This window comes from Mustela putorius, unplaced genomic scaffold (assembly GCF_011764305.1).
Source record: "Mustela putorius furo isolate JIRA1106 unplaced genomic scaffold, ASM1176430v1.1 tig00000827_pilon_pilon_pilon, whole genome shotgun sequence".
Classification (NCBI taxonomy): Eukaryota; Metazoa; Chordata; class Mammalia; order Carnivora; family Mustelidae; genus Mustela; species Mustela putorius.
In genome coordinates, this window is record NW_025421489.1 from 3,484,266 (window position 1) to 3,509,489 (window position 25,224).

General features: G+C 40.9%; 1 pseudogene; it reads left to right on the top strand.

The window, feature by feature from the left end:
* Window positions 1–11,434: 11,434 nt before the first annotated feature.
* Window positions 11,435–24,688, top strand: LOC106006309 (annotated as a pseudogene).
* The last annotated feature ends 536 nt before the right edge of the window (window positions 24,689–25,224 follow it).

Genomic DNA, 25,224 nt, shown 5'->3' on the forward strand with positions numbered 1-25,224 from the left:
GTTTCATGCTGGCCCCACGCTGAAGATCTGTCTACAGCCACTCCCAAGTCTCTCCCAGTTAACGTGCTTCCTGAGCACAGGAAAAGTCCATTGTTGCCCGCCCTCTCCTTGCATCTCTTCCTGCAAGTCAGGCCCAGACCTGGAGTGGATAATGGAGCACTCACTCTCTAGGTGTTCATTGTGATCGGTCAAGTCTAAGTTATTCAGAAGGTGAGACGCTTTTGCTTCTAAAAATAACACTGTAGGGGTGCCTCGGTGGCTCCGTGGGTTAAAACCTCTGCCTTCAGCTCAGGTCATGATCCCAGGGTCCTGGGATGGAGCCCCGCATCGGGCTCTCTGCTCAGCGGGGAAGTCTGCTTCTTCCCTCCCCCTCTCTCTCTGCCTGCCTCTCTGCCTACTTGTGATCTCTGTCAAATAAGTAAAATATTTCAAAATAAATAAATAAATAAATAAATAAATAAAACACTGTACATAATAGGAGGGGCTGTTATCAAGAGAATAAAAAATAGCCAGGGGTGCCTGGCTGGGTCAGTTGGTGGAGCGTGCAACTCTTGATCCTGGGGTTGTGGGTTCAAGCCCCACATTGGGTGTAGAGATTACTTAAAAACTAAAATCTTTTTAAGAAATTAAACAAAAATTAAGATAATTAAATGGAATACATTATTACGAAAGATAGCTATGCCTACTGTGTTCCTAGGTTTTGCTTTTCTCTGATGACTGAGAACACTTCTTCATTTGGCGAATTCCATGCAATTCCCTTCTTTTTCTTTTTCTTTTTTTTTTTTTTAAAGATTTTATTTATTTATTTGACAGAGAGAGATCACAAGTAGATGGAGAGGCAGGCAGAGAGAGAGAGAGGGAAGCAGGCTCCCCGCTGAGCAGAGAGCCCGATGCTGACTCGATCCCAGGACCCTGAGATCATGACCTGAGCTGAAGGCAGTGGCTTAACCCACTGAGCCACCCAGGCGCCCCCCCTTCTTTTTCTTAATGGAGATAAAATCAACATATAACATTGTGTGAGTTTAAGGTATACAATGTGTTGATTTGATATACTTATTTAATGCAATATGATTCCCATCATAGACTTATCTGCACACTGCAATTTCCTCTTTTTTGGGAGGGGGGTTAAGATTTTATTTATTTATTTGTTAGGGAGAGGGAGAGAGTACAAGCAGGGAGAGGGGCAGGCAAAGGTAGAAGCGAGCTCCCTGCTGAGGCAGAAGCCAGATTCGGGACTTGATCCCAAGATCTTGGGATCATGACCTGAGCCAAAAGCAGATGCTTAACCCACTGAGACACCTAGGCGTCCCAGTGCAATTCCCTCTTTACTCAAGCCAGAGGTCACTCACCCAAGATCCCTTCCTGACTCTCTCCCCCACATTCCCGGAGTTGGATCTGTGCCCCTACTCTATCCATGTTAACACTCATCCATTGTGCTGACTTCCACAGCCACCCTGGGAATTCCTTCAGGGAAGGAAGTATTTCTTAATTGCCTCTGTCACTTCAACCCAAGCACCTGGTAGGCTCTCATTAAGTGTTTTTAAATTCATCATTCATTCCTTGATGATTTATGGAGTCAAAGAAATCATGAATTCAATCCTAGGGAAGCTGGCAGCTTTGCAGTCCTCCTAGAATGTTTGCCCTTCTGTCTTCATCCTCAAGGGATGTCATTTGTGTTTTCAGAGCCACTTCACAAGAGCTTAAGGCCATAGAAAGAGCAATGTGGATATTGCTTGTGCCCTGCTTGCTTTAAGGTCATAATGACCTTGGAACAAACTTCCTAAGATCTCTTTTGCTCCAAGAACTAGTTATTTTTTCTTGACCCTTATACCTAGCAGTCCAATAGCCATTTAAGGACAGAGAAACTTTCTGTTATAAGCATAAGATAAAGTAATAATAAAAATGGTTTATTAATATAATAATAAAATTACTTTTTTAGTTTTGGTTATTTTTTTTCTCAAAAGAACACTTTGTTTCAAAAATCCCTTGCAGCAATCTTTCAGGAGAGGTGTACCTAATAGAACGGCATTACTCAACATACCATTTCTGGCTCTGCCAAATCAATAGATGTAAATGGGTGCTTTTATGCATTCTCTTGCCAAGTAAATCAAGCTTGCCCAACTGGAAAAGTTAATTTTCGAGAAAATTGGTACAAATAACAGGACACTGTTTCTAAGGGAACCAAGTGGACATACACATATGTATAATTGTAGATACATCTATTGAGTCTTCCCTTGAGTCATAATTACTTGTAAAAAGAGATCAGACCAGATTCAGACTGTGAGCCCTTTGAGCTCCATTAAGCTGCATGTCCAGTTAATAAAGAACAATGGGGCTAATTGCTTTTAATTGGCAGCCGTTCATGACAACATTGTCAAAATTCCAGCACTGGTTAATTTCTTTTTGTTTTGTTTTAAGGAGACATTTTTCTTATAGAAGATCTGCACTATATTGGTTGTCATTTTTTCTATTTCACACATGGGTTTGTTTATCTCTTAGCCAAGAGGGAAATAGGTCAGTAGTCAATACACTAATAGTACACAGCAGTCAATACACCAGGCTGTCAGGCAGATCAGACACTTAGTACTAGCCTGTTGAAAGAATAAAAACATTTTCAATTAGGAGCAAGTTATTTTCCTGAAGATACAGTCAAATGCAGATGAAAATCACAATACCCAGTTTTAAAGTAAACCCACTTATATGACACTGTGTGTTTGTTTGGCTCTATCTCTGGTTAAATCATTTTCATCCTAACCCAAGACTGTTACCTAAATAGCTTAAGCTTTAAGAGGTAAGCAAGCAGACTTTCTGGCAATTTGGGAGTTGAAATGCTCCTGCTATAAAACTAAAGGTAATTACTTATGCAAGAGAAATCTACAGTGGCCAAAAATGACTGAAACACTTAAACTAGAAAGGTAAGAAGAGGCTGATAATACTAAATGATTCCACAGGGTTTTGTGTGTCTTTGTAACCAGAACTTGAGGTTCTTAATCACCACATGAGTAACAGATAACATCTGGTGCCTTTCTGAGGCAAGAGAGGTAGAACTGAGGAAACTGAATCAAGAGAGGTTCCAGAAAGTTTTACCCCTCTATAAAAGGTAGACTGTGGTGGGGGGGAGGGGAGGTGGGGAGGAGAGCTGCCCAAGAAAAGAAGACTGTTTATCTTGACCTAACTGTTGAGTGGAAATAATAATTATCCCCCCCAAAATGTATAATCATGCACTTATTACATTGTCTAGAGATGTCTGAACCAAAAAAGGTACCAAATAAACAACAAAAAGTCCTCTCAAGCTAGAAATATCCTTGGCAGAAGGAGATTAGAAATTGCTCTGGAGGTTGTACAAGATTCCCACCAATAAATCCCACTTGAGAAGATTTCATAATCCAAAATTTACAAATAATCAAAGAAACCATACTGAAGAACCAACCTAAAATCAACCCATGGTGGAAAACTGTGGGTAACAAAAGTATCAGAGACATAAAACAAGTACACCAAGATAAAGGCAAAAGAGCAACTGAACACAAGAAAAAACAACACTAAAAAGATAAGAGAGATTTGAAAAAGACTAAACTACAAGTTATACAAATGAAAAATAAAATCATTAATATTAAACTTAGAAATGTTAAGCAGCACATTAGACACAGCTAAAGAAAAAATTAGTAAGAGAGAACTTAAGTTGGAGGAAGTTACACAGAAGGCAAGACAGAAAATCAAGGATGTGCAAAACAGGAAAAAGAAATCAAGAAATGTGGAAGACAGAAGTTCAGACATAGTTCTAATATGAGTTCCAGAAGAAGAAAATAAAGAGAATGCAGAAAAGAAAAAATCCAAAGAGATAATGTCTTATGTTTTCCCAGAATTGATAATAATCCTATCCCTTAGTTTGAAGAAGCAAAACAAACCCAAATTGGATTAATAAAAATTCACCTATTCCTAGCATAGACAACTCCATTCAGTAAGTTCTACTTGAGGGGCACCTGGATGGCTCAGTGGGTTAAGAGTCAGACTCTTGATTTCCACTCAGGTCATGATCTCAGGGTCGTGAGATCAAGGCAGCCTTGGGTTCTGTGCTGGGTGTGAAGCCTGCTTAAGATTCTCTTTCCCTCTCCTTCCACTTCTCCCCCCCACACACTCATTCTCTCTCTGTCTCTCTCTCTCTCTCAAAGTTCTACTAGAATAATTGGTTATTTACATAAGAAAATAAAATATAATTAGATTCCTACCCTACAAGATTTACAAGATAAATTAAAAGCTAAATGGGGGGAGGGGATTACTTTGAAATGTTTATGAAACAAAATTGGGGTAAACAGCTTTATAATCCCAGGGTATGAAAAGCTTTATTAAAGAGAAAACTTTTAAAATAATTAGCAAATTATTTGCTGATTAAAATATAGCACTTAAAAATTAAAAAAAAACAAAAACCAACAACAACAACAACCACAGACTGGGAGAAAAAATATTACTGACCCTCCCTTTTTTTTTTTAAAGATTTTATTTATTTTTTATTTGACAGAGAGAGAGAGAGAGAGAGCACAAGCAGGGAGAGAGGAAGAGGGAGAAGTGGGACCTCTTCTTCTGAGCAAGGCTGATGTGAGGCTTGATCCCAGCACCCTGGGATCATGACCTGAACCAGAGTCAGATGCTTAACTGAGTCAAAAATACATGGATGGGGCGCCTGGGTGGTTCAGTGCATTATGCCTCTGCCTTCGGCGCAAGTCATGATCTCAGGGTCCTGGGATTGAGCCCTGCATTGGTCTCTCTGCTCAGCGGGGAGCCTGCTTCCCCCACTTTCTCTCTGCCTACTTGTAATCTCTCTCTGTCAAATAAATAAATACAATCTTTTAAAAAAATACATGGATAAACAAAAAAGGTTTTTGAAGAAGGACATATGTGGCATGGTACACATAAATTTAAAGATACGCCAAAAAATACCAGAATTTTAAGGCTATATAGTATGTAGTAAAAGTATGAACACTTTTGATGGGGTTTCATGGGGAATCCCAATTGTATTTGTGATGTTCCTAAATCAGGTGACCAGTATATATAGTGAGTACTAACTATCCTATCACTTACACTTTTTACAGGTCTACAATAGTTGTGTGTACTCCTGGGCCTTGTGAAGCTCTCGGCGGGGGTGGAGGGGGAGATGATGGAAGCATATCTGCCACAGCTTGGCTTATTAGTAAGTGAACTCTTAGCACTTTATTTATTTGTTTATTTATTTTCTTACTTATTTATTTGACAGAGAGACAGCAAGAGAGGGAATACAAGCAGGGGGAGTGGGAGAGGGAGAAGCAGGATTCCTGCTGAGCAGGGAGCCTGATTTGGGGCTTGATCCCAGGACCCCGGGATCATGACCTGAGTGAAGACAGATGCTTAACTGAGCCACCCAGGTGCCCCATACCCTTAGTACTTTAAGTTATTTTACCTGTTTCATAAAATATTTTAGATTTTAACATTCCCATTAAAGCTCCCTGACAGCATTCAAGCCTAATAAACCAGGATGAGATATTAACAATACTAAGAAAATTTCTTGTTTTGTGTATTCTGGTATGACAGATCTTCTAGGTCCCCAAGCCAGAATGAGAAAATGAAAATAGAACATTTTTAAAAAGTCATTTGCTCAAGAGTACCTATGAGCTTCTCTCAGAGACGAGAGGACCACATTTTCACTTAAAATACTTATCAAACACACTGTGCAATTTATTTATATATATATAGGTATCTCTTCTCTTCATCTCAAATGCATCTGAAGCAGCTAAACCTCTATTTGAGTGTAATGAACTCTGGTACCTGGCCTACAACAACATGTAGTAGACATTGCCTACTCCCGAGAAGTCTATGAAATAATTTACAAAAGCTTTGATCCAAACACTCCAAGTTCATGTTCTGCATATATAGACTATCTGCACACTTAAATGTCTGGCTGCTAAAAAATACACAGGGAGCAAATCTCATCTTCATATGTAATATCCATGGGCTCACTTATGCTCACCCCAGAGCTTGCCAGTCAATAGTGGAGTCACCATTACACTTTCTTGCTGATCATTTTGTCATCCCTAAAATACACTTAAAAAGCCCATTTTGCAATTCTACAGCCTCCTCATAGTCCATATTAGTAATTTTCTTTGCATTCCCTCTTTGCACAGTTACTAGCCACCTAGAAAAATGCTGTCATAATAATGTCTGGAAAATGACCCTATTCAAAGAATTATCGAACAGTTCCTACATCAACAATGGACAATAACAGAAGAATCCCATAAGATACTCAGACCAAGGTCAGGCTGATCCTGCCCAGGCTCGAATTAAAACGTTTCACTTCCACAAAGTCTTGTGAGCCCAGGGATCTTTCTGAAGAACTGGTTTGAACTTTGGGAGCCTCCAAGAAGTAAATAACAGCAAATCCTGCTTCAAGTAAAGTAAGGGTGGGGGTAGGTCAGACTAGACGGCATGGAGCCCAAGGGGAAGTCGACAGTAATAGTGGCTTCCGGGTCACTAGATCCAATCTCCCTGAGATTGTTACTGAGTGGGAGGGATTTCTATCGGATCACTTTTGTGATCAGTATATAAGAAATGTGTCAGCAGACCTAGAGTTGGTTAACTTCTTTGTGACCGGGATCACGTGTATCAGATGTGACATCACACTCTAAAGCAGTTTAGAGGCTCACCCAGCACCCTCATTTTACATAGGGAGGGAACAGAGGTCCAGGGAAGCCAAGGGACTTACCCAATTACAATTAAATTGTAAAGCAATTAGCAAGACTGTTAATGGCAATAAGGGATTCTTCCTGAGTCCTCGTCCCTCCCACTGAGCTGGCGCAGACATATGTGATGAGCTGTTGGAAGCAGCTCACCTGCAGGCTGCGGCAGCCAGATGACAGATGCCCAAACAGGAAACAGTGACCATGGCAACATTTCTAAATATATATCTGGAGGAGGCTCTGTGAGTCTTTGATTAGAGAGGTCCGTTCAGAAAAGGATCTGTCCATACATGCTTAAAGAGGCAAACCACATGCCGTCTTCCCAAACGAAGGCAAGAGTTGAGAGCATGGGCAAGAAGTAGAGTCCCTTCCACTTCTAAGTGAACCTTGAGTCTTGAACGGGAGAAGGTGGCTTTCTTCAAAGGATGTTTGAATTGGAGCTCGTACTCAGAGATGCCAATAATCCACAGCAAATACCTAGTTCAAGGAAAGGGAATTAAGAGGAGCGTCCCTGCCTACCCTGGCCACCCACCGGGAGACACGGTCCCCACAAGAAGTACGCTCCAGGTGAGAAAGATAGATCTCAGTCGTGACGTGCCCTCTACATCGTGGGTGGCCTCACCGGCACTAGTGTTCTCCAGTCTGCCCCTTCACTGCTGAGCTTCTCTGGCTGAGTTGTCTCTACCCTACCTTTCTCGTCTTTTTTTTTTTTCCTTACTCTTTGCTGACAGCTGTGAGAAGACGACTTATTCCATTTTCCCTTCCAAGTAGTAAATATATTACTTTTAATTGGGGGCTTTCTCTATGGTGGGTATAGTTCTAAGGGCTTAGTGTGCATTGATAGTCTTCACAACAACTCTATAATTGTACTATGGGTACTATGATTATCCCCATTTTACAGATGAGACACAAAAAGGTTATGGTTTTATATATCCTTTTTTTCCAGGTGACTTAGAAGAAAGATAGTGCCACCATTGGCCTGTAAAAGATGACATCTATATCTATATCCATCTTAGAAGCTGCTGTTGGTTCTCTAAACTTCTATGGATAGTTATTAAATTTCATCTACACACCAGGCTGACTTTGGGGGAAGTCTGGGGGTCTGTCTACTCTTGACACCTCAGATTGCTAAAAAATAAGGCCATAGCTTCACACAATCTTCATGTTTACCCTCAGGGAGAATTCCTAGCCATTTAAAAACCTCAGCTAGAATATTTTTCAAACAAAAAACAAAAACCCATAAATCATTTCCAAAACATATTCCAATTCATAGAAATGATGTGATATCAGCAATATCATTTTCTCCTGGATTCTAATTAGTATCTTGGTGATATATTAGTCATTCTATATTCTGTCTGGTTGAAAAAGAAGTTCAGCCTCACTAGCTTCATGTTTAATATGCTTTTCATTCTCTTGGCTCTACCTGTTACATATTCGGGAGATCAGTAATAAATCAACTATGAATCTTTTTAGTCATGCCGCAGAAAAATAAAATCTGTAGTCATTTATAAGTCATCTCCACTTTAAGTTCAAAATAAAAGACAAAGTGAGTTCAAAGCAGAACAGAAATAACATTGTACACTATCTTTTATATGAAGGGAGTGACCCATATGAATCAATAATTTGATATTTCATTTATTTTGGGTTGCTCTCTAAACACTTCAGAGACCTAATATAATAGGGTTGATTTCCTTAGCGTTAAGTGTTAAGAACTTTAGCTCATCAGTGCTGAAGCTCAAACTAAAACTGAAAGCCATTCAAGGAATAGTTTTAAACCACCTTTACCGCCTCACGTATCACATGCACATGAGTGAAAGAGAAGTAGCCCAATCCAGCTTGATAAATGACAGAAAAACCGGTTCTTATGTAAGAAGCAATGCACACCTCACCCAGTTACATAATTAAGCATATTTGGCAGGAGAACGCTGACAAGACTGGGATACCCTGCTTGTTTGTAGGTGTTCCAACAGAAGTGGGCATGGGAACAGACATCAAGAGAAACCAATTTCATATATTCAGAACCCTCAGAGCAAGCTTCTAATGGACCGTGTCTGAATAAACAACCCCACCAGTTTGCATGGGCGCTGTCTTAGCTCAGGCTGCTCTCATAAAAGACTATAGTCCGGGTGGCTTAAACGACATTTGCTTTCTCACAGTTCTGGAAGCTGGAAGTCTGAGGACAGGGTGTCCATATAGTCCATTTCTGGCGAGGGTCTCTCTCCTGGCTTGTAGATGGCCACCTTCCTTTTGTGTGCTCACATGGCCTTTTCTGGGTGCCAAGTACATGGAGAAATAGGCATCTGTCTCTTCCTCTTCTTACAAGGGCATCAATTCCATCATGGAGGTCCCATATTCATAAACTAATCAAAACCTAATCACCTTCCAAAAGTGCCCCATCTCCAAATATGATGATACCATGATGACATTGGAGGGGGTTGGACCACAACTTACGAACTTGGGTGGGACACAAACATTCAGTCCTTAACAGGTGCCTATACCAGGGAAGGCCTTAATCTTCAAAATATCAACTGTCAACTTCAAAATATCCTGTCTTTTTCCTTTTAAAACCAATCTTCAATAAGTGAATACTTCACTCATTGCCTCTTCTTCCTCACCTACCTCATTTGATGGACTTACGCTATCAACCAAAATACTAAAGGCTTCCTTCTCAGAGAGAAACTCTGAATGATTTTTCTCAGCCTTCTTGCTGCCTGATCCTTTTGCAGTACAGGACACTAAAGCCTACCTTCCCTTCTCAAACCCTCTCATCCACAAATATAAAAAAAGAGTTTAGAAACAGACCAACTGGGGTTCAAATTTGGGTCCTAGACAATTAATTATTAGTTACCTAACAAATCTCCATTTCCTTCCCCATGGATAAAAGTAAAAATACTTTTTGACTACCCTCAGGAGACTTATGGGGATTAAATGAAACAAAACAGTGAAGACATAGACAATTAGGTCATCAGTAAGTTATTAGTTCCTTCTCTCGACAGCCCTGTTCTTGCTCCTGAGTGCTGGTCCATAATTTCTACTTGCCTTTAGCACACTTCTACATGGACATCCAACTCAATTTGTACAAACCCAAATTAACACACTCTTCTACTCCTGCCTACTCTCCTATAACTGATTTGGGGCTAATGGCATTAGCTCTCTTCCTGTCCCTAGTGCCAGAATGCCAAGAATCCTAAAATTAAGTGGAGATGTAAAACCAAAGGATTTAGATTTAGAACCTATTTGTGAGAAGTCCCTATTTGTGTCTATCAGCCACAGAAACATTCCAGTACCCAGACAAGCCCTATGAAAAGCATCCCTCTGTATGTTTTAAACCAGTGGTTTTTCAAGAGGGGTTCCCCAGGCCAGAAGCATCAACATCACCTAAAAACTTGTTAGGAAGATAAATTCTTGCCCCTCCTCAGATCTATAGAATCAGATACTCAGGATAGGACCCAGGACTTTCTAGATAATCAGGGTACAAATTAAAGTTGGGAATCTAGTGGTATAAACAACCCACTATCCTGGGCCTTAGAAGAAAACAGGTATTTAAATGGTGGAATAAATTAATATTTAAACATTAGTGTACATTTAATTCAATTAGTATAAATCATCTATAATTATATAACAATTTATAAAACAGACATCATCTTGGTCTATTTTATTACATTATAAAAAGTTCAGAAATAATCTTGGTGCTACGAAAACTAAAAATATTTCCATTTCTTATCCATAAATGCAAATATTTAGAAAAAGACTGAAAAGATACTTAGCTTAACTCTGTGAGAAGAGTATTCTTAAGCAACTAAAGGTAACTTACAGAAACAGATTCCCACATGAATCTGTTACACAACAATGAAATAAAACTAACTTTAGGAATGGAAAGGCTGAATTTGTTTTTACTTTAATTTGAAACACCTCCTCCCCATGATCTAAATAGCATGTGATACACATGATCAGTGACATTTCAGAGGCCAGGATATGCAGAGGAAAAACTTAGCTATTTTTTTTTAACTTAGCCATTTAAATATACCATGTTAATTGCTGTCTTCAAAGATATTAGACTAAAATAATTGGTATATAAAAATGCCTTTTGAGACTTGGGGAATCTCAGATCTACTTTCCAAGAGTAGAACAAGGAAGCATTAACAAGACAGACTTAAATTGGAGAGCTGCAAGTTCCTACACAAGATAATGGATCACCCAATGCCAAAGCACCACCACTACCCCCAGGCAACACTGAAATATCTTGGTTGGGGGCGGGGGGAGGGTGCTGCGAACCCCAGAAACTGCCCACTGGTGACCAAAACCTGTGAATGACAGTCAGCAATGAAAAGCTTCAGAACAATGAAACCAAACAAAGAAACGTGGCCACCTATTGTTTAAGAAGGCTTGTTTTCTCAAAGGATTGGCATCTAGCTAAAAATCAAACACCTAGAGAAGACTTTACCTTTTAAAGGTCATTCAATTATTTCCACACACACAGGATTATAAAACACACAGTGCAAGTAAATTAAGACCCATCAGTGCTGAAAAGGGGCCAGTTGTCTGCTACAACGTACTCGCCTTCAATTGCTGCTGACTTCAAGTCACTGAGCAGTGAATGTATTTCAACAACATTTACTTACTGGTTATTTTAGCTGTCTAGCCTTTCTAGTTGCATGTATTTAATCATTTAATTTTGTCTCGATTATCAAATGGCCCCTTTCTCTTGTTTCTCCACGGTTCGGCAGAAAGCAGGCTATTATCTTGAGTCTCGCTGTAGTTTTGGGAATCCCGGAAAGGAAGAACCACCGGCAGAATTTCTACTGCGCATGACCAGGGCACAGCCTCCGTCTCTAAGAAGGCTGGTTTGCTCCCAGCTTCCCCGGTGTAGCCGCTGTCGTTCCGTCACCGGAAATGCCCGGAAATCCTCGGAGTCTGGGCTGAAGGAAATTCTGGTCGTTAGGAGAAGAAAGCCTTTTACCGCACCTCAGCTTACCGTCCGAGTTTCATGCTCCAGGACCGATCACTCAGATGGCATCTGTTTCTTTCAGGAGAAACTATAATCTCAACAAAGGTACGTGATTTGACCGTATGTCCTTTAAAATGAAATCGGCCAAAAATCAGTCTCCAGCCAGTGGTCGGCCTCTGTTATATCAGCACAGTGTAAGGACCATCCATTGCCCAGTGCGGGTCAGACGGCAGATCCTAGTTGTTTCTTTTCCTTTCATTTCCTTTTTTTTTTTTTTTTTCTTTTCTTAAAAATGGGTTTATTATTTATTTATTTATTTATTTATATGAAAAAGCGACCAGGGAGAGGGAGAGAGAGTTTTAAGGAAGCAGACTCCCTACTGATTGGGTACCCCAATGCAGGGCTGGGTCCTAGGAGCCTGAGATCATGACCTGAGCCAAAATCAAGACCGGGAGGCTTAACGTACTGAGCCACTCAGGCGCTCCGTTAGCTGTTTAGTTTCAGTCTCACCATATCAAGCTTTCCGAAACTGTTAGGGTTTGAACTTACAACACAGTCTACTATTTAGAAGTTTGAGATAGTCTGAGAGAATGTATGCCAAATTTTAGTAGTGGTTTCATCTGGCTAGTGGATTATAGGTAGTTATTTCTTATATAACTGCATTTTATGATCTTTTTATAAGCCGTTTTGGGTACAATAAAAATTTTAAAAGAAGGTAATATCAAGAAGAAAATTATACTCTTGACTTTGTATATAGTCTGAAGATGGTTAATGCTGGAAATGGGAAAAGCTAGTTAACAGTAGGAAAACAATGGGGGCCTAAACTAGGACAGTGGAAATGAAATGATACTTAAGTGTCAATATTGACAGGAATAGTTGACATATTTGTATATAAAAATGGTAGTGAATGTTCAAAAGCGACCCCCGGTTGTCTGGCTTAAGGGAATAAGTGAATGGCGCTACTTTAACCCAGGTAGGGGAGGCGACTAGAGAGTGTGACAGGGAAGATGGTGAGTTCAATAATGGGCATGTGGAGTCTGAGGTAGCTGGGGAATATTCAAGCAGAAATTACTAGTAACAAGTTGTATTGGGAGCCCAGGAGAAATGCTGAAGAATGGTTCAGGCTAGGATGTTGTTGCTGAGGTTAGGACAACAGTCAGTGTTCTGGATGAGATATTGGAGAGAGTGAGCTCAAAGAGAACAGAAGGCAGCTGGGAAGCACTCGTGTTCAAGACGAGAGCCCAGGAGAGGTTTTCCAAGAAGGAAAGAGCAATCCAGAAGAACGGGGCCACAGAAATGAAGGGAAGGGTGGCAACCCCCCAGTGCCTGCTCACTTCCTGTGGGCTGGCCACTATGTTTAAACTGTGGTAGCTGTAACATCTGGCAACCCTACATGGAGGATATCTCCACGCTCCTTTATAAAGAAGGAAATCTTACACCCAGAGGATAAGAAATTTCAAACCCAGGGCTACACAAGCTGTAAAGGCAGAATCCAAACTGGCCTTTCTGAGTTTGAAGACTTTGCTCAGTGTCATGCTGCTCTATTAGAATGTATTGTAAATGATTCCTTGGCCAGCCTGTATCAAGATGGAATCTAGGCTCTTGCTGCAGTCCTTCAACAATAGAACGGGTCTTCTGGTAGCTGGGTCTTCTTGGTACAGCTATAGCAACTACCTCAGGAGCCCTCTTGGATATCTAGCAATTTTCCCTAGATCTAAGACAATGCCTTGTTCTTCTTGGTTGGTACTCATACCCTGTAGATTGTGAAGTGTGTTGTATATTGTCCGCACAAATAACTGAGGGAGCTAGGTAACATTTACCGATATACACTCATAAGTCATAAGGCACACCTCTGATTTCCTCCAAAAATTATTTTTTTTTGCAGAAAGTAGCTTTACTTTCTGACTTAAAAAGTAAAACTAATTGAAAGATTAAATTATAAATAATAATTTTAGAGATCAATAATAATTTTTTGAACAAAAAAATTGTTAATATTTTGAGATACCAAGTAATTCCAGGATGTTCCATTTGAACAGAATAGAGGTAAATATTTGCCCATAAATAACAAGAGAGCACCAGTTAGAAATCATACAATTCTGCAACATAAAACTGCCAAGACATAGACATCGTAGATATTTTATGGAACATCAAAAAAAAGGTAATAAAATATTATGGTGAAAGTAAAAATAAATAAATAAATAAATAAAAATAAAAGACCCAGGTGATCATACCTAGTTTCTTGGGCACTTACCAAATTTCTCTGTGATTGGCAGATTGAGATGCAAGAAAAAAAATTCTGAAGCCATATTTCTCTTAAGACATAGTAAATTTTGGGCATGTGGGTGGTGCAGTCAGTTAAGTGCCAACTCTTGGTTTTGGCTTGAGTCCTAATCTCAGGGTTGTGAGATTGAGCCCCACCATAGAGCCTCCTCTATAAAATAAATAAATAAATAAATAAATAAATAAATAAATATTTTAAAAAATAAGGAGATAGTACATTTCAAAATACGATACAATTGTACATAAGTACAATAGCTGAATCCAAGATACTGTTAATAATGGGGTCATAATTCTCACCCAGAGATGTGTATTTTTGTTTCCTTCTTTTCTTCTTCTTTTTTTTTGTTAAGATTTTTATTTATTTGAGAAAGAGAGAGCATAACCAGGGGAAGCAGCAGAGGGAGAGGAAGGAGACTCCTCGCTGAGCAGGGAACTCAATGCAGGGCTCGATCCCAGGACCCTGGGATCACGACCTGAGCTGCCAGAGATAGATGCTCTGAGCTACCCAGATGCCCCTGTATTTTTGTTTCTTTAAATATTCCCTTCAATAAATTAATGTGATGTTTGGGACTTGCTATATAACAGAAATGGGGCAGGAGGTACAGGATAAGAGAGGAAGCAGGCTAGTCCCATGTGGATGCTTGTCAGCACTGGGTGATAGATACATATGGGCTCTGAAAAATTCCATCCTGAAAGATGGACTATGGCAATGGCATACCATTACGAATTAATATTAGGGGTGCCTGGGTGGATCAGTTGGTTAAGTGTCCAACTCTTGATTTTGGCTAAGGTTATGATCTTAGGGTCGTAGGATCAAGCTCCGGGTCAGGCCCCACATTCAGTGTGTGAAGTCTGCTTGAGTTTCTTTCTCTCCCTCTGCTCTGCCCCACCAACCACACACTCTCTCTTAAAGAAGAGGGAAAAAAAAGAATTTTAATATAATTTGAGATGCAAACTTAGCTTCTGAAAGCTGCAGAAAATCATTTTAGAAAGAGAAGCATTTGGGGCACCTGGGTGGCTCAGTGGGCTAAGCCTCTGCCTTCGTCTCAGGTCATGATCTCAGGGTCCTGGGATGGAGCACCATGTCAGGCTCTCTGCTCAGCAGGGAGCCAGCTTCCCACTTCTCTCTCTCTGCCTGCCTCTGCCTGCTTGTGATCTCTGTCAAAGAAAGAAAGAAAGAGAAGCATTTGAAAAAACCTGATGAAATGTATATACAATAAAAAACACAGTGCAGCTGTGTTTTTTTTTAAGAGGGATCTCCAGAATCCTGCAGCCCCACCAAAGATGCCCCTTGGACTCTGGTCCCCAAATTGCCATGAACTCTGGTTAAGATCCAGTTCTGGTAAGTCAGTCTTTTTATTTTAGAATAAAACTGCTTTCTGGGAGACCTTTGGTCCAATGCCCCTGTATGAGCCTAGAGACTCTGATATTCAGCAGACAGTTTTATTTACGCTCTCTCTTAGGGGGGAAAAAATGGGATTAACAGACTATAACTACTCTTAAGCAACTTACCACAAGGCTCTGCAGGCCATTTCCCAAAAGACAAATATTGCAGCAAAGGAAGAATATGTTATGTTTGCAAAATGCCTGTAAGAATTTTTCTGTCACATAAAATGTGTGCACCTTTGCCAATTAGGATAGTTACTAGAGAAAATCTGCCCTGCAAACATGCCTCCAAAGGGAAGAGAGCCATGGCTAGATGTCTTCTCCATGACATCTTCTATTCTATTCTAGAGGAGGTGTTAAGGGGTAGAACACTGTTGCCCTTTGGAGTAGCAATGTACTCAGGGTCATAGAGCCCAGCGGTATGTTGCAGGCAAATTCCTTCTATCCACTTTTGCCCAAATAAATAAGAGTTCGGGGTTGTTCCAAGATTTTATGAAGAAATATCTCATTTGTCGATGCCCCCAAACCAATGAGAGTAATATCTAGATATTGCTTAATGTGGTTTTGGGTAGAAAAAAAAGGGGACAGTAGAAATACCCTTTGACTAATCATTGACTTTTGGCACCCTGACAGTTCCACTCCTCGCTAACCCTAGAGAATCAGAAGTATGCTTTTGGCAAGGCCCCAAAGCAAATACCTTTTAAGGTCAGTCTACTCTGCAAAAGCTTGCACATAATAATCAATGCATGTTCCATGCACTGATCTGAATCCTACATGCTCTGTTTCCCGAACTGGGCAAATGAAATGAAAATAGAAGCCAAAATATCGTGACTTGCCAAATACCATGGAATTGCATCATATACAAATTAATGAGACGGTATCAAGGGAACTGAAACTTAAGCCTTGGGGATGTGGTAAAAATGGGAGGAGGAGGACAAAAAAGCAGATGGGTGATGAAGAGGAGGAGGAGGAGGAGGAGAGGAGAAGGGCAAGGAAAGGATTTAAGTAGTTCAGGTGATCACCGCCAGAGCCTGCATGAGTGTGTGCAAGGGAGGTCAAATGGCAACTAGGAGTGAGAACTTGCCCAATCTGAGACAATATCCTGGCCAGCAGGACAACAGGGATTCATAAATAGCTCATCCACGAGCTTAGTTTTCCAAAAGTAACTTTCACTAAGTGTTGCCATTAGAACATGCAAAACACCCCCCTACTGAAATTAAACTAGGTGGCAGAATCCGGCACTGCTTCATGAGTTGTACCACTCAATGCCGCTCAATGCCAAGAATATATGCCTATTTTTAAATTATTAGGAATCTTTTTGCCATAAAGTGGTAGATAATGAACAAATTTAAAATATCCCTCAGTGGGCGCCTGGGTGGCTCAGTGGGTTAAGCCACTGCCTTCGGCTCAGGTCATGATCTCAGGGTCCTGGGATCGAGTCCCGCATGGGGCTCTCTGCTCAGCAGGGAGCCTGCTTCCTCCTCTCTCTCTCTCTTTGCCTGCCTCTCCAACTACTTGTGATTTCTCTCTGTCAAATAAATAAATAAAATCTTAAAAAAAAAAATATCCCTCAGTGTGTATACCATATTTAAAAGGCAACTCCTCTTGAAATTACCATCGTACAGACATATGCAAAGGTTGGAATGCTGAAGGGTCAAGAAACAAATTCCTTTGGTGTGTGAAACACACAGGTCCCAAATTAAATCATACTGGGAGGTCTTCATTGGTCATTTTTTTTTTTGTCTTGAGTTATTATAGGAGGAGGGAGACCAAAAGCTGGTTTTAAGGTCTATTTTCTCTCTATCCTGATTAACATGTGATGTCTTAGTTGAAGCCAACAGTGGTATTTTAAGGAACCAGTGGCACATCTAGTATACATAGTATATTACCCATATTGGACAATCAGAGTGGACCAGGGTTTTTGTTTTTTTTTTTTTTGTCTTTTTTTAAGATTTCAATTACTTATTTGAGAGAGAGAGAGAGAGCATGAGTCAGGGTAAGGGGCAGAGGGAGAAGCTGACTCCCCACTGAGCAGGAAATCCAATGTAGGACACCACCCCAAGACCCTGAGATCATGACCTGAGCTGAAGACAGCCACTTAACTGAACCACTCAGAGCCCCAAAGAGTATCAGTTTTAACATCCCCTTCTTCTATATGCCAAAAAGCAGTAATCGTGCAGTAATCGGTAGTAATCACTATTTTCTTGATTTGTTCTATAGTTGTAAAACAGATAATTTATTATTAAATTTAACATTTCAGTTTTAAAAGTATTACTCAAATTAACAAACTATTCCACGTGTGACCTGAAACTTGTGCCTACCAAACAAAAAATAATGCACTTTGCAATTCCTGCTCTTTTGCACAATTTCAAGATTTTAATGCAAGTAGAAGCCCCAAGCGGTCACAGAGAATGACAAATCTGAAGTAAGTCATTTTTTGTCCTCATAATGCTTGTGCTATCACTTTATTTTAAGCCTACTGTCAAATGAAGGAATATGGGATACCACAGGGCTTGGAAAAGGCCATTCAGGCTAGCTCCAGAGAGGCCAAACCTCCGCAAGTGTATTCTGTGAATAAAAACACAGAGAGCGCCCATTGAATAACCGGAAGTTCTCTAAATTAACTTCCAGGTATAATGCAATGGTGATTAAAGGACACCTAATGAAAATGTGCTCATGTCGGGACACCTGGGTGGCTCAGTGGGTTAAGCCTCTGCCTTTGGCTTGGGTCATGATCTCAGGGTCCTGAGCTCAAGCCCCACATCAGGTTCTCTGCTCAGTGGGGAGCCTGCTTCCACCTCTCTGTGCCTGCCTCTCTGCCTACTTGTGATCTCTCTCTCTCTGTCAAATAAATAAAATCTTTAAAAAAAAAAAAAAGAAAAAAGAAAAAAAATGTGCTCATGTGAAGCTCACGTCACAGAAACTCAGCAAGTACCACGGCAGTTATTCAGAACTGATTTTCTTAGGAGTGGTGCATTTTATTATTAATATTATTTAGAATTGTCAGCATGTGATGATTTTTTTAAAAATTGCATTGATTTTTGGTTTGTTTTGTCACTGTTTTTGAATTCTCTGCATCAATGCATTCCTTTATTGACTGCGTCTGGGGCTGACCAGCCTCACTTTCTCTCGCTTGGTCCACCACTCAGAGGACTACTCTGTATCTAAAAACTTAACTTCTTTCACAACATATTAGGTAAATTTTATGGTAATACATAAGGCGAATATGAGGTACTAATGCCTGCTTGCTTTCTTTTCAAGATTTTATTTATTTGACAGAGAGAGACAGTGAGAGAGGAAACACAAACAGGGAGTGGGAGAGGGAGAAGCAGTCTTCCCGCTGAGAAGCGAGCCTGATGCAGGACTTGATCCCAGGACCCCGGGATCATGACCTGAACTGGAGGCAGATACCTGACTGAGCCACCCAGGCACCCCCATTCTTTTTCTTTCTCTTCTTTTTTTAAAGATTATTTTATTCTGCCATCTCCTAAGACAATCAGGAGTTGAGGTGATAGGTACAAACCAGGAGAAAGACAAATAGATTTTTTGCCCTCCACTGTGGACCCATGACATTGAAAAGGCTTTGGAGAGAACCACCAAGGACACTGTTCCCCTCATCCTGACTGCGAGATATTTAGGGAAAGAGCCCCAATGAGAGAAGCTCTCGGTAGAGCCAAGAAAGTGAAGAAAACAGTCCAAGGTAGTTGGAGGCCAAAGGGCATGTGTTGATCACAGAACGGGAGCTCTGGACGGCGCAGGGAAGGCTGACAGGCGTATGGAAGGGCAGCTGGAGCAGGAAGCTGTTTGGGGCAATGAGGGCTGATGGGAGGGAACTGACAGCGATCAGGGGATCCAGGAGCTACATCCCAGGCTAAGGCCAATGGGAAGAGGCTGTGAAGGCCATGGGTATATGCCCAACAGAGGTCCCCTACTGGAGGGACTTCTTAGACCCACCTGGAAGAAAACCCTAGTGAGGTCTTGAATAGCAGGTTCCTTTTTCTGAGCTTGCTCATGTAGACAACCCCACAGAGGGGGCAGGACTAGAAACCTGGAAGCAAGAATGAATTAGCAGGAGCCCTGACTGAGGAGGCTCTTCACCTGCCTTGGGCCTCTCTTTTTTTACCCTGTGTTTCTCCAAGGACCAATCCTGATTTGAATGGACACATTTTTTCCTAAGATATGTAAATACCAATCATGCTGCCTTATTCTGGGGTAGGGTCTAATGGGTCCCAAACCACGGTGCATTACAAACTTGCCTAAGGAAACTGAAAATACAGAAAGGCACTGACCCCAGCTCAAACCTACTGATAAAGAATCTTAGCAGGATAATTGTAGGAATCGAAATTGAAAGCTACTCACCTGCCTCCCCTTCCAGACCCCAGTAATTGTGATACTTGGGCCAAGAACCAAAGTTTGGTAATAGTTGACAAGAAGTCAGTGAATCTCTTTGAGGAGACATTTATTGGGTGGGGGGCGCGCAAGCCCCTTTCCCTCACCACAGGTATCAGAATTACCCTGGACTCCTAAAAATGCAGATTCTTCACTCCTACCGAGGACTTTAAGGGTGGAGTACCTAGGGGACCAGAGCACCCAAACCCTGAGAACAATTGTTTTAAGGTGGCGTTTTCTAAACTGAGAGAAACAAAGGAATTCTGGAACATTGGCTAAGTATAGAAACTCCACACCCCCCTCTCTTTAGGCCAGTTGAAATAGAATCTTTGGTGAGGGGCCCAGAAATCTTTGAATTCAACAAGTCCCTCCATGTGGTTTTTTATCACTAGGCAAATTAGGAAACACTGGAGACAATAATTCACATTCACTGAATGCACACTATGGTCAGGGTTCCTCCGTCTTTGCTCATTTACTTTGCTCATTCTGCTATATTGGAATTCTCAGTATTTAAGCTATTTTGTTCATTGCCATTTAGTCATTTACTTTGCTCATTTCCCAACAGCAACCGTCTATAGGGCTGTTGTTCCTTCGCAGAACACCCGTCCCTCTTCACCACCCCTCGATGGGTGGATTTTTCCACTTGAATCTCAGGGCAGTCTCATTCCACATATCCACAGCCCCTTAGCCTAGATTCTGAGTTCTCTCAGGCCTGGAGATGAAGCCCGATTTCCAGATCTCTCTATTTTACAAAGCACTCCATAAGCTTCATTGCAGAAGAGAGGAGCTCCGTGTGTATCATTGCTTCTAAGAAATTGGAGTCATTCTGCTTTTTGTCCCAGTGCATTTGGCAGCATAAGAGTCTACCTTGATTTTGAAGATGTGGAGACAGGAGTTGGCAGAAAACCTGCTCTGAAAGCAGAGACCTTTTGAGTTACTCTGGCTGCGAGTCAGAGTCCTGCAGAAATTGAACCAGAAAAGGAACACAGAAAGATCATCTGGTTTGGCTGGCCCTGCGAGCCCGGATGCCGGCCAGGGAAGAGAATTTCAGTGCAGAAAAGAAAGGTAATAGATATTTCCAGTTTCCTGTCACACCCTTCTCCCACATGCTTATCCACATTCTGATCAGCCTTCTGAGACTAATAGTTTCCAGCTTTACTAAAAGCCTACACTCATCTTTCCCTTTCTAATTCCTTTTACACTTACCTGTACTGCACATTTTGTACATTTTAGGCTTCTCTAGTCTCTGATTATTCAATAGCATGAAAGCTAACACTCCCATTCATCTCAAACCTTGAGACAATTACAACAAATGGATATGCTAACGGTTTTCTTATCTTTTCTTATCAATGGTTATCCTAACTCCTTCAACATGAGGATGCTGGGGATTGTTTCGTTTTATTTTGTTTGCTCTGAATTCAAAATTTCTTTCCTGAATCTCAAAATGTACATTAAGTACATATTACTGTTCACAGTTTTCCTTTTTACTTAAAAAAAAAAAAAAAAAAGCCATTCAGGTTTTTGTTATTTAATCCTAGCAAACGGGAAGGAAAAAACAAAACCTCCATTTTTTTTTTTCCTTCAGATAAAACTAAAAAAGATGATGAGGTTAGTAATTTGCCTGAAATCATACAGTTGATAGAAGCAAGAAGCAGGATTCAGAGCTACGGCTGACTTCCAGGTCTATGTTCTTTCTGCCATCTTGGAATTCTCAGAGTTCAAGGTATTTTGTTCATTGCTTTTGCATGCTTATCTGTTATATCCTCAAATAGATGAAAAAATGTGTTCACAGAAAATTCAGTGCCTCCCTGTATTGGTGTTGTCCCAAAACAGTCAGTAGGAATAACACATAAAAAGAAGTGATGGCTTCTCTTCCCAGCCAGACCAACCTCACTAAATCATTTCCTGAAAGCTTCAAATCAAAAATCTCCTCAACCAAATTGACCTTTCAGGATGTATATGAGAATCACAAATCATTTGATGACATGGCCCAAATATTGGACTGCTGCTCAGACAATCTCAGTGTCACTTGTTGGCCTTCCCATATCCTGTGCGACTTCCTTGCACTCTGCATTTCCACTCAGTAGAAAATTGGCTTGACCAGCATAGGAACTATGTTCTCACCAACAGTTATCCTGGATCATTCAACAGGGAGAAAACTTTACCTTTCTTTCTGCATTGAAAATCACTCACCTGGAACTTTAGAAAGTTCTGTCAGGACATCATTTGAAAATATTTAGTGGTCTGTTTGTTCTGTTCTGTTTTGCAAGCCCTGTCATACAGTTCTGTTCAGACACTTAACTGTAGAATGGATGAGATGGCATGATTTGTAGATCTTTTTCCAAAACTTGATGTTGAAGAATTCAGAAGAGAGGCAAGATCATCTTTCATCTAAGAAAGGAAGGTCTAGGTATTAAGTAGAGTTTAAATTTTCTGTTTGCTCAACTACCCGTTTCTAGACTATACAACCTGAGGCTGCCAACTTCTCTCCATTGCCCTTGACTCATCCCCAATTTATGCTGCCATCCTTTCTCGCCTTGACTATTGCCATAAACCCTTAACTCTTGCCTTACTGTGGTTTATTCTCCACTCAGCACAGAAATATTTTTAGACAGTAAATCAAATTTTTTTTTGTTTACTCTCCTGTTTAAAACCCTTCAATTTCTTTCCAAGTTGCTTAGAATTAAAGCCCAAACTCCTTGCTGTTGCCTACAAGACACTACAATTCCTGGCCCCCACCCCCACCTCCAGCCTCATCTCCTACTTCATTACTTAAATATCTGTTGAAAAAATGAATACTTCTCTTAAATTTTCAGGTATATGCCAACTTCACCACAATCATAGTGCTAGAATATAACAAATTTGCTGTCAGGTATTCATGTGGATAGCAACTAATTGGTAAATGTTACAGGCAAACATGTCTATTACCAAAAAACGTTCAGAGCGAGTAGGGGGGTCATGGGTAGCTTCTTGGGGTACGCCTCACTGCCAGGGCTGCTGAGCAGTTCATGGTGTCCCCAGCACTTGGCCAAGCCTGCTCTTGGATCCCAGCTCAGGAGGGCCCTCCTGGACCCAGGAATGGACCCTTGTCATGAAGCCAGATGGGGTGCACTGGTGACTCCTTGTGGATGTGATCCCAAGCTTTGAGAGAAGGGACTTCAAGCTGATAGAAATGAAGATATTGCAGGCACCAGAGAACATCCTTGCTGAGCACCACCGTGACCTGAGGAGGAAGACCTTCTACCCAGCCTCATCAGCTACATGAGCTCTGGCCCCATGGTGGCCGTGGTCTAGAAAGGCCCCAACATGGTCTATGCCTCAGGGGCCATGATGGACCCCCAGCTCAGCTGAGGCTGCCCCAGCACCATCAGGGAAGACTTTAGCATCCACATCAGCAGAACATCACCCATGCCAGTGACTCCATGGAGGGGGCCCAGAGGAAGACCAACTATGGTTCCAGTGAGCTGATGAACTAGGCAGATGAAGGCCACCAGAGCAGCATCTGTGGCTGCCTCAGCAGCCACCCAAGATCAACTACCTGTGTCCAAGAACTTGAACCCACTCCTATGGTCTGCCCATCTGTCCCAGACCACCTTGCTGTCTACTTTCTGCCCCACCCCAGGTCAGAGGGTTGAGCAGCCCATTTTCTGTGCCTTTTAGTATCCTAAGTCAACAAGAGATTGGACCAAAGCATTTCTGTAGCAAAGTGCCAGACAATCTTTGGGATGTCTCCCAAAGTATGTAGTGTAACCTCCCATTCCCCAGAGAGAGAGACATTAAAATTCACATATTGTTTGGGGCGGGGGGTTGCTTATTATAGTTTCTGCCATCTCTGAGGTCAGGATGAGGACTTTATGCAAAGTTAAAAGAGTTTGAGAGTAGAAATAAAGCTAAACCTCCCATAAAAAGAAAAAGAAAAAAAAATTCAGCTCCCCGCCGACCCTACCCTCATAGGTATTTGTGAAATCTCTTACTGTTTCCTGTTTAATTGACTGACAACCAAGAAGACAAAATCTTACAATATATCCATAATATGTTAGCCAAAGAGTCTATTCTATAGGGGCACCCTATTTGTGCTAAGGACCATCAGTTGCTTGATACCTATTGGTTAAAATCAATCAAGTAGTAGTAGCTGTTCTGGTAATGACAGATTTGATTATTAACTGGTCATTGTAATCAATTAGAGGGTCTTTAAAATTCATACAAAAGGTATTTTTTAAAGACTCTGCTTTTGGAATTTAAGTAAACAACCATCGTTTATCATTTTTCAAAGCTTACTACCCTTTTATTCTACTAAAAACACCTAATGAGCTCAATAGCTGGGAATTAGTGAAATTTAAAGATGGGGAAGAGAAATGTCAGCACAGGCGTGACCTGTGATTAGCTGACAAACAATGCTCAATTAGTGGATTTCATGTGGGTGATGGGTTTATTAATATGCTGCTTCTATTCTGGGAGTCCTCATTAGAAGACACCACTTCGTCCTCAGCATGTCAAACTTGCTTCCAATGGATGAATTATCATGATATAAAAATAGACTGCAGATGAAACCCTCAATTTCACTTGGGCAAATCCACGAATAAAATAACCTAGATTGTTACTTAAACTTACATTTAGAAAGGTAAGATATTTCAAATAAAAACATAAAATTAGCTGGAAAACATGGACTGTTACTCTAGATTATGATTTTCTTACCTGTCACTTAACAAATATTTATTTATCCAGGTTAGGTAGGTAAAAGAGCTATTTAACAGTAGACTCTTCAAATCATGCTTAACGGCTCAAACTGAGTACTTACTTAAACAGCCAGGGATAGATTTTCATGACCCAATAAGAGGTATGGTCCATAATGTCTATCCTGCATCCCATTTTGTTTACTAGAGTCACCCAAATCTCATGTTAGCCCATTCCGCTTGGAAATCCACTTTAACAGGGCACCTGGGTGGCCCAGTCCTTAAAGCGCCTGCCTTCAGCTCAGGTCATGATCCCAGGGTCCTGGAATTGAGCCCTGCATTGGGCTTCCTGTTCAGCAGGAAGCCTGCTTCTCCCTTTCCCACTCCCCTGGCTTATGTTCCCTCTCTCTCAAATAAATAAGTAAAATCTTTTGGGAGGGAGACAAACCATAAGTGACTCTTAATCTCACAAAACAAACTGAGGGTTGCCGGGGGGAGGGGGTTTGGGAGAAGGGGGTGGGATTATGGACATTGGGGAGGGTATGTGATTTGGTGAGTGCTGTGAAGTGTGTAAACCTGGTGATTCACAGACCTGTACCCCTGGGGATAAAAATATATGTTTATAAAAAATAAAAAATTAAATTAAAAAAAAAAAAAAAAAAGAAAGAAAGAAAGAAAAGAAAAGAAAAGAAAATCCACTTTCACATATGTTATAAACCAACTAGGTTATCTCCCAGAGGCAGATGAAAAAACATGCAGAGTCATATTTCCCAGAGATCTTTAATCTAGACTAAAACTAAATCCAAAGGCTTAAGTATTTTAACATAATTGGAAAGGATCATTT